Source organism: Mesoplodon densirostris, chromosome 3 (assembly GCF_025265405.1).
Source record: "Mesoplodon densirostris isolate mMesDen1 chromosome 3, mMesDen1 primary haplotype, whole genome shotgun sequence".
In the NCBI taxonomy this organism is placed as follows: domain Eukaryota; kingdom Metazoa; phylum Chordata; class Mammalia; order Artiodactyla; family Ziphiidae; genus Mesoplodon; species Mesoplodon densirostris.
The window spans coordinates 83,250,061-83,258,413 of record NC_082663.1 but is presented as its reverse complement, the minus strand read 5'-3'; positions in this window follow the sequence as shown (position 1 = coordinate 83,258,413).

The window sequence follows — 8,353 nt, the reverse complement described above, 5'->3', positions numbered from 1 at the left end:
AGTTAAATGTAAAAGTATATATAATCTCATTTCATCCTATAACAACCTAGATATGTAGATAAAAGCTTTTCGATTTTGAAGCTTAATAAATGAAGGTGCAGAGTTGAAGTAATGTCACTGGGATTTAAAACAATATGTGAGTGGCTTAAAAAGCGCTTTCATTAAACTATGCTGCCAAATATGGTGAAATTGCTGCAAATCTGTTCAGTGTTATCATTTGAGCCTTTTATCCCACATGATCCAGTTTCATTGACCTGCCATGTTTTATGAATAGTGAGAGAATTAACTTAAAAGATATATTATGAAGGGACCTTATATTTTAAAGTATACATCCTCACATATTTTATGACTTTTAACACAGATATTAGGGGACTACATACCCACACAAAGTTGAGTATGCAAATATAATGTTTATATAAATGAATGAAAATCAAAGATTAAATTAAATTCATGTAATATATTACAAAAATATTGATTATAAGTACTTTATCAACACAATATAAAACATTCTGCAAGTAAGTTTAGCAAGATTTTTGCCATAAAAAATAAACAATTCTAAGGAAAGAAGTTTTGTATTATGTATCTATTTAAAAATATGTATTGGTAAATGTGCTTACTCATACAGTAAAGAAATTACAGTGGGATGCCACTTTTCTTCTTAGATAATGATAAATCCGAACATTTAAATATACTCATGAATATTGTAACAGGGGTCCTGTCACACATCCAGAGTGTATCTGTGTATGACTGGGAAATTTACTTTTTCTTTACATTTTCCTTTTTTCAAAAAAAATCTTTTGGCCACACCACGTGGCATGTGGGATCTTAGTTCCCCGACCAGGGATGGAACCCATGCCCCCTGCATTAGAAGGTGGATTCTTAACCACTGGACCACCGGGGAAGTCTCCTGACTGGGAAATTGATGAGGATACTATAATTCTTTTTGTAGGAGGGCCTGGAAGCCACTTATCTTGTTTGGTTCCCCCCCATAATTTCCCTGTGGGATTAAGCTCAAGTAGCCTCAACTTGAAATGGATCTTAACTACTTTTCCTTCTTTGAACGGCATCCTCAATCCCTACCAGTGGTTTCTGAACTTCTCAAATAAACTATTATACTCAAATCCTCATCTTAGAATCAGCTTCAAGGGAAACCCATTCTAAGATAGCTGGTACCATTCTAAGATACCTGGTTTTACTGTCTTGCTAACATATTACAGTCCAAAAGAGGCTCAATTATCTGGATGTTACACAGAACATAACTGTAGCCCTCTGTATTAATGACCTCATATTAATCAGAAATGAGAAGCAAAAAGTAATAAGTATTCTTCATGCCTTAGAAAGAAACATACCAGGATGTGAGAAACGAAATATAAAAATTCAGGAACCTGCTGTTGGTGAAGATTTTAGTCAGTCAGTGGTCTGGGGAATGCCAGTATATACCCTCTAAAGTGTAAAGCAAATCATTACGCTGTGTCCCTCCTGTCGCTAAGAAAGAACTTCAGTGCTTGATTGCTTTCTTCAGGGTTTTGGAGGCAATGTCTACCACACTTGCACATGTTGATTCAGCCCATTTATTAAGTAACTTGTTGGGTGACCTAGGAAATTCCAGCTAGCACTGTAGCCTTGACATTAAACTGGCAGATCCCATTAAAATCTCAGGAAAGAGGATTAATTCAGGAGAAAAAATAATTTCAAATTCCTGAATGTATAGACTCAAAATATTAATCACACTGTTGGCTTTATCTTGATAAAACAAAACAAGGTGATTTTTGTACATAAGAAGTTCATTGAAGCCATAAAGAGGGGAAATTTTAGGAGGGACTATTAGGAATCATGATAGGAAACCAAGTATAGATGAATATAAATAATTATAAAAAGTGAGTAAGGAGTCAGTTCAGGTCAAAAACACCAACATATATTGAACTTAACAAGGATGGTTACATTATCCCCTCAGTAACACCCAGCAGTGTCATATGAGGAGAACAGAAAACAAATAATCAAGACTACCTGAGCTAGATATTGGCAAAGTGAGAATGGAGGGGGAACACTAATGTGGGAAGTAGGGAGAGTGGACTTGGAGTAACTTGAGTGAAACCTACTGTACAACAAATTGGTACCATAACCACAGAAAAAAAACATGTAGCTTTTGAGCACAACTCAGACTGTACATCATTAGTAAAATATTCTTTTAGAATAAAAAAAATTGCAAAGAAATCTTAAACTTCTCTTACTAGATGTATTGTCAGTAAAAATATTGGTTGGTAAAAAACATATATATTGGTATTGTAATTTTGAAATAATTATATTCAAATTGAAAGCTCAAGCAAATAAATATGCTATTAATATTAGTGACTGAGATTTTTCATGTAAGAGAAAAGAGGCAAAATTATAAAATCAACAAAGTTAAAAATTCTGCCATGTTAAATTTAAGTTAGACACGTCAACATGAACTTATGCTTTTTAGGTCACTGAAAGATCACGACACTCCAGTAGCAATTGTACCCCTAAAACCCAGAAACCCGGATCTTGGTTTCCACATATCCTGATAAAATAAACTAGGGCTCTTGGACACATTCCAAAATCAGAAGAGAGAAAACAAAATGTGAGTTTGGGACTTTTGTTGTGCAAGCCTAATGTGGAAGTTGTCAAAAGGACATAAAATCAGCTTGGAAGGGCTCCCACTGGCCAATTAACACATCACAAGTGACTGCACTTGAAGGTAAAACAATGAATAAATAAAAGTCTGTGAATTCTTTGTTACACTAAAAAAAGAGGAAAGATAAGAAAAATTTACATTTATATAACAATATAAGGCAAAATAGTTATATTACTATATAAATGTTAAATAAACGTGAAATTATTGTATTGACTATATTCAGGAAATAAATGATCTCTAAAATACATAAATCAGTTTTCTGATAAATATGAGGGGTTTTACTTGTAATTTTTACTTTGCCAAAAATAAAAAATTATAAACTTTGCTACCTAAATTATACAATGTTTAACGGGTACTTATAGGAGAAATTCAAAGTTATTTATATATTTCCTACTGGTACAAATACTAATTAATAAAAACCCATTGCTGTAAAGGAAGATGAATTAAATACATATTTAACTGGTGACATATTTTCAATGGAAATCATAAACTCTTTAATAATGTCACACTTATAATAATTATAATCACTTTAACAAATAATTTAAAGTAAAAATAAGAAAAAATCATTGATACAGTTTTAAAAAATGAAAGTAACCATACATCTGTTCAAAGGAGATTCCAGAAGGAAACTCTTAAGGATTCTTCATTCTTGCTGACTTTATTTCTAATAAACAGTACAGCCAAAGATGCTTAAATTCATGGGCAAATTAAAAAGCTCTCTTACTCTGGGATGAAGAGATCATAAATCCATGGTACTGACATGAAAGAGAGCATGAGTGCTCACAGAGTTTATTTGGCTGTAAAAATCAAATGGTGGTCTTTAAATAACTTATGTGACTGGGTGGTCGCTTAGGAAGCTGCAAATGTCATTTACAATCTTTGCTAAGAAACTGCACAGTTTCTCCATGAGAATGTTTTGATTTTCTGTGAGAATTGTCTTTTTCAAAAAATAAATTAGTGCTTTCTGATTATGATAGCTTCATAAAATTCCTGCTTTACAAACTCTTATAAAAATAAAATGCACATATTTCCATCTGTAATTTCATGAAATCCCATTATTCAAAAGTTATTACTGTTCCTTTCCCATGTATTTACAGAGACTGATAAGCATAAACAGAAGAGATCACAGAAAGAGATTCCTTATTATAGCTATATGTTAAATGAAAGAAAATTCTAGTTCTGAATATATGTGGCAAAAGGGGCCAGGAGATAGGGATAATTCAAAGAACTTCTCTTAGGAATTTAGACATGGTGGTGCATGTAATACATTTCAATACTAAAGGCATGTGGAAATCCAACATAAGTAGAAAAATAATCTAAACCTATCCATCTATGGCATGTTTCAGAATGCAAAAGGAAGACCATGGTTTGTGTGCATGTGTGTGTGCGTGCGTGCATATACATGTGTCTGTGTTTTAAGAGAGGGAGAATTCCTCCAGTAATCTCTCTGGAATTGTTGTTCTCCTATGTGGATAGTAGGCAAGTTTTTGCCCAGTGTTTTAAAATGCCTGGACCTATGGGTACAAATAGATGTGGCTAGAAAGGATTAGGTTTACACAAATAATTCACAAGAAATGCGCTTCTAAAAATATAAAATTGCTTTCTTTCAGAAAATTGAGGAACACACTTAAGCAACATACTAAATATTTAATTCTCTCTAAGAATCTAAATTAATTTGCATAGCCAGTGGAGTGTCTTTTAGGAAGCAAGTTTTCAGTTCAGTGTTTCTCATTCCTGGAAATATGTTCATTTATTTCATGGTTATTTATTAATTCTGTTCTGTGTGCTAGGCATCATGCCAGGAGTTGAATACAAAGTAATGAATTAGTCAAAAAACTTACCCACATGCAGTATACATTTCTGTGTTGGTGGTGAGAGGGAAAGAGACATACTTGCAATTAATATAAATAAGTAAATGCATAAGCTAATTTTATACTGGGATTAAGCAAATGAAATAAACAAGACATGGTAATAGGGAATAACTGGGCTGAATTATGGGTAAAAATGGGAGACCTCTTTGGGACAGTGACATTTAAACTGGACCTAAACCATAGCTGGACCTGACTAGTTATGTGAAGAACCAGTAATGAATTCCTTAGAGTGACTACTTAAGTAACTTGCCCAAGGCCAACTACCCTGTTAGAATGAAGACCAAATTCAAACTCAGATTTTCTAACTAGAAGATTACTCTTCTCAGCACAGAACATTTCTATCCATATAATTATAGCCTATTCAAAAGTTTCAGATTCCTTTCCCTCCATCTGTTCTCTTCATCTCTTGGTGTTGGAGTCCTCCAAGACATGATCTTTAAAATTTCTCTCTTCTCAATCTTTGCTACATTTATGCCCTTTGCAATCATGTCTCATCTCATACTTTAAACACCACCTATAGGCTGATGGCTCCTAAGTGTATATCTGTAGTCAGGACCTCTTTCTGACCTTCAGACTGATTGCCTACTCATAAAAATGATGGCTAATAGACATATCAAATTTAACATATCTTAAAATGAAATACTGGTAGTCAATACTCCTTCAAACTGACTCTATCTCAGTTAAATGCAATTCCATTTCTCCATTTGCTAGAGCAAAACAATTTGGAGTTATTCTTGAACACTTTCTTCCTTTTATAAACTGTCTCCAACTCATGAGCAAATTCTGTTAGCTATACTTTCAAAAAATGTCTAGAACTTCAGAACTAGGTAATTTCTTCAAGATATTTTTTCTTGTGTTCGCTATGTGTGTTCTGCTGCTTAACATATTGTTGATTTTCTAGTCCTAAAATTATTTTTTTCCATTTCTATCACTTCCACTTTTCTTTCAAATTTGCCTATACGTTTCTATTAATCACTTTTTTGTTCATCTTTGTGATTGTCTTTTTTTTTTCCTTTTTGATATTTTGCACACGATCTCCTAAGTCCTCTAAATTACTTTTTGTTCAGTCCTTAGTAATCTAACTATGATACTTTATTTCTATGACTATTACACATGTTGTCTTGACAATGTCTATTTTTTTTTAATTTTTGATTGCGAGCTCATTGCTTTATTTTAATCTGTGGGAGTCCTGTGGCCCTAAAATATGAAAGCCTTCCTCAAGATAAGATTTGCTTCTGCTTCTTTTTAGTAGCTGGGAAGCACCACCCACATGGGTGGCATTCTAACCATTTTCAGGTAAGAGGTTTCACTAAGTCCTAGCCTCAGTTCCTCCACCTTGATTCTAGCCCAAAGCTAAGGGTTCAACAGCTTTTATGCTGGTGATATCCATTGTGCCTCTACTTGTTGCCTGCAACTCTTAGCACCAATTCTTGTCTTGTTTGCTCACTTGTTTGGGAGGGGTTTTCCTTGGAGATCACTACTACCTCATATGAAACCAGTGCTTTACAGAGCGTGTTATATCTATGATCCAGTTGTTTTGAAGTTAGCGGGTCTTTCACATCACCAATCTACTATAGTATGGCCAAGGAAGGAAAAAATTGGTATTTTTGACCTTTTATTTTGTTTCTAGAAATGGATATAGAAAACCTGACATGGTTGTAATTTTTTTTCTCCTTTAATTATCTCAGATTTTACCTTGTATTTTTCAGGTCTGTGCTTTAAGTACATACAAGATTATGATTAATGATCTTCCTCTTAACATTAAGTAACCTTCTTTAGTTATATCCCATTTAATTAATTTGCCTTAAGTTCTATTTTTCATATAATGCTCCTTTTCTATTATTAGTGGTCTAGTGAATCCTTTTCCCTTTTATTTTATGCTCTTTATATTTTTAAAATATGGATGTGTCTCCTTTAACAGTTATATTATATATAATTATATATATTATATATATATATATATATTTATATTTATATAATTATATTTATATAATTATACAGTTATATTTATATATAATTATACAGTTATATTTATATATAAATTTATATATAATTATATAATTATATAATTTATATATAATTTATATATATAAATTAAATATATATTAAATATATATAAATATATATTAAATATATATAAATTATAAATTTATATATAATTATATAATTATATAATTATACAGTTATATTTATATAATTCCAATCTTTGTGTCCCATAAACAATAAGTTCATTCCTTCTGTCTTTATTGTTGATATTAATACTAGTGTGTATTTGGTTTCACTCTTGCAATCTTGTATATATACCATGCTGCCTTTGCTTTGTTCTCCTTTTACCCTTTTTGAATTAATAAGTTCCTCCTTTCCCCCATTACTCATTATTAAGTGATACATTCTATTTCTAATTTCATTGATTAGCCATAAATGTTGAACAAACTTATTAACTTTATAAGTTTTCTGACAAAGTTCAAAGTCAGCACATAAATAAATTTCACCTCCTCCCTATACTCCTCTTTTTCCCATCTTCTTCTTCTTATAAATTTACCTTATTTTTATTTTTATTTTTATTTTGTGGTACGCGGGCCTCTCACTGCTGCAGCCTCTCCCATTGCAGAGCAGAGGCTCCGGACGCGCAGGCCCAGTGGCCATGGCTCACGGGCACAGCCGCTCCGCGGCACATGGGATCTTCCCGGACCGGGGCATGAACCCGCGTCCCCTGCATCGGCAGGCGGACTCCCAACCACTGCGCCACCAGGGAAGCCCCTAAATTTACCTTATTTGTATGTAACAACTTGGTTTATCAATTAGTTTTTTCACCATTTCTTCTCACTTTCCATTCTTTTCTTCTGGGTTCCTTTTATTTCTTGTTGAAGTGTATCTTTTAATCGTCTTTCTCCTAAACTTCCCACAACTACTAAACTCTTAATCATGTTTTGCTTATACAGGTATTTATTTTATTTTCACTTTTGAGTAAAAAATTAGCTAGGCAGAGAATTCTAGGTTTATAACAAAATTACATTTCCATTTAAAAAACATAATTCTATTGCCTTCAGACTTTTTTTTTATTATAGATGAGGTCTGCTATATTCAATTTTTTTTCTTTAGTTGTTTGTAAACATGCTTTTTTCTTTGGTAGTTCTGAGCTTTTTCTATTTGTCCTTGGTATTAGGTAGCTTTATTAGAATGTATGAAGTGTATCTTTTAGTTTTTATTCTGCTTTTTTATTATTTGTTAATTTAATATGCTCCACTTTCTTCAGTTCTCAAAAGTTTTAGCCATTATAACTTTGAATTGTATCTCACCCCACTTGCCTCTCTGTGCTGCCCCTATAAATTAAGTTACACACTTGTTTTCTTCTATCTCTCTGTTTAGAATTCTGAGTGATTTTCTCAGTTTTACATTTCTAATTATATGTTTCGATGTGCCTAGTTTACTGTAGAGCTTTTCTATTAGATTTACTATATCAACTATTGTATTTTAATTCCAATATTTTAATTTTTATATTAGTCTGTTATTGATTAATAACTACAGGCTTTTACTCCATAATTCATTAAAGTGTGAGACTCCTAGATGTCCACTAGCAGATTTTGAATAAAAGCATCATGTGCCACTTGCACATGTGGCTCATAAACCTCCTGTCCACGATGCCCCATGCTCTTTCCACTGTCCTGTGGCCTTCAAGATGGTCATAAGAGCAATTTCTGAAGCCAGCTACTAAAGATGGAACAACATGTACAAGTCCAGGTCACTGAACAATTACATGTGTCAAAGTCAGCGCCAAACTAAAATTCCCACTCTGTACTGTTATGTGAGAAAGAACTAAACTTCT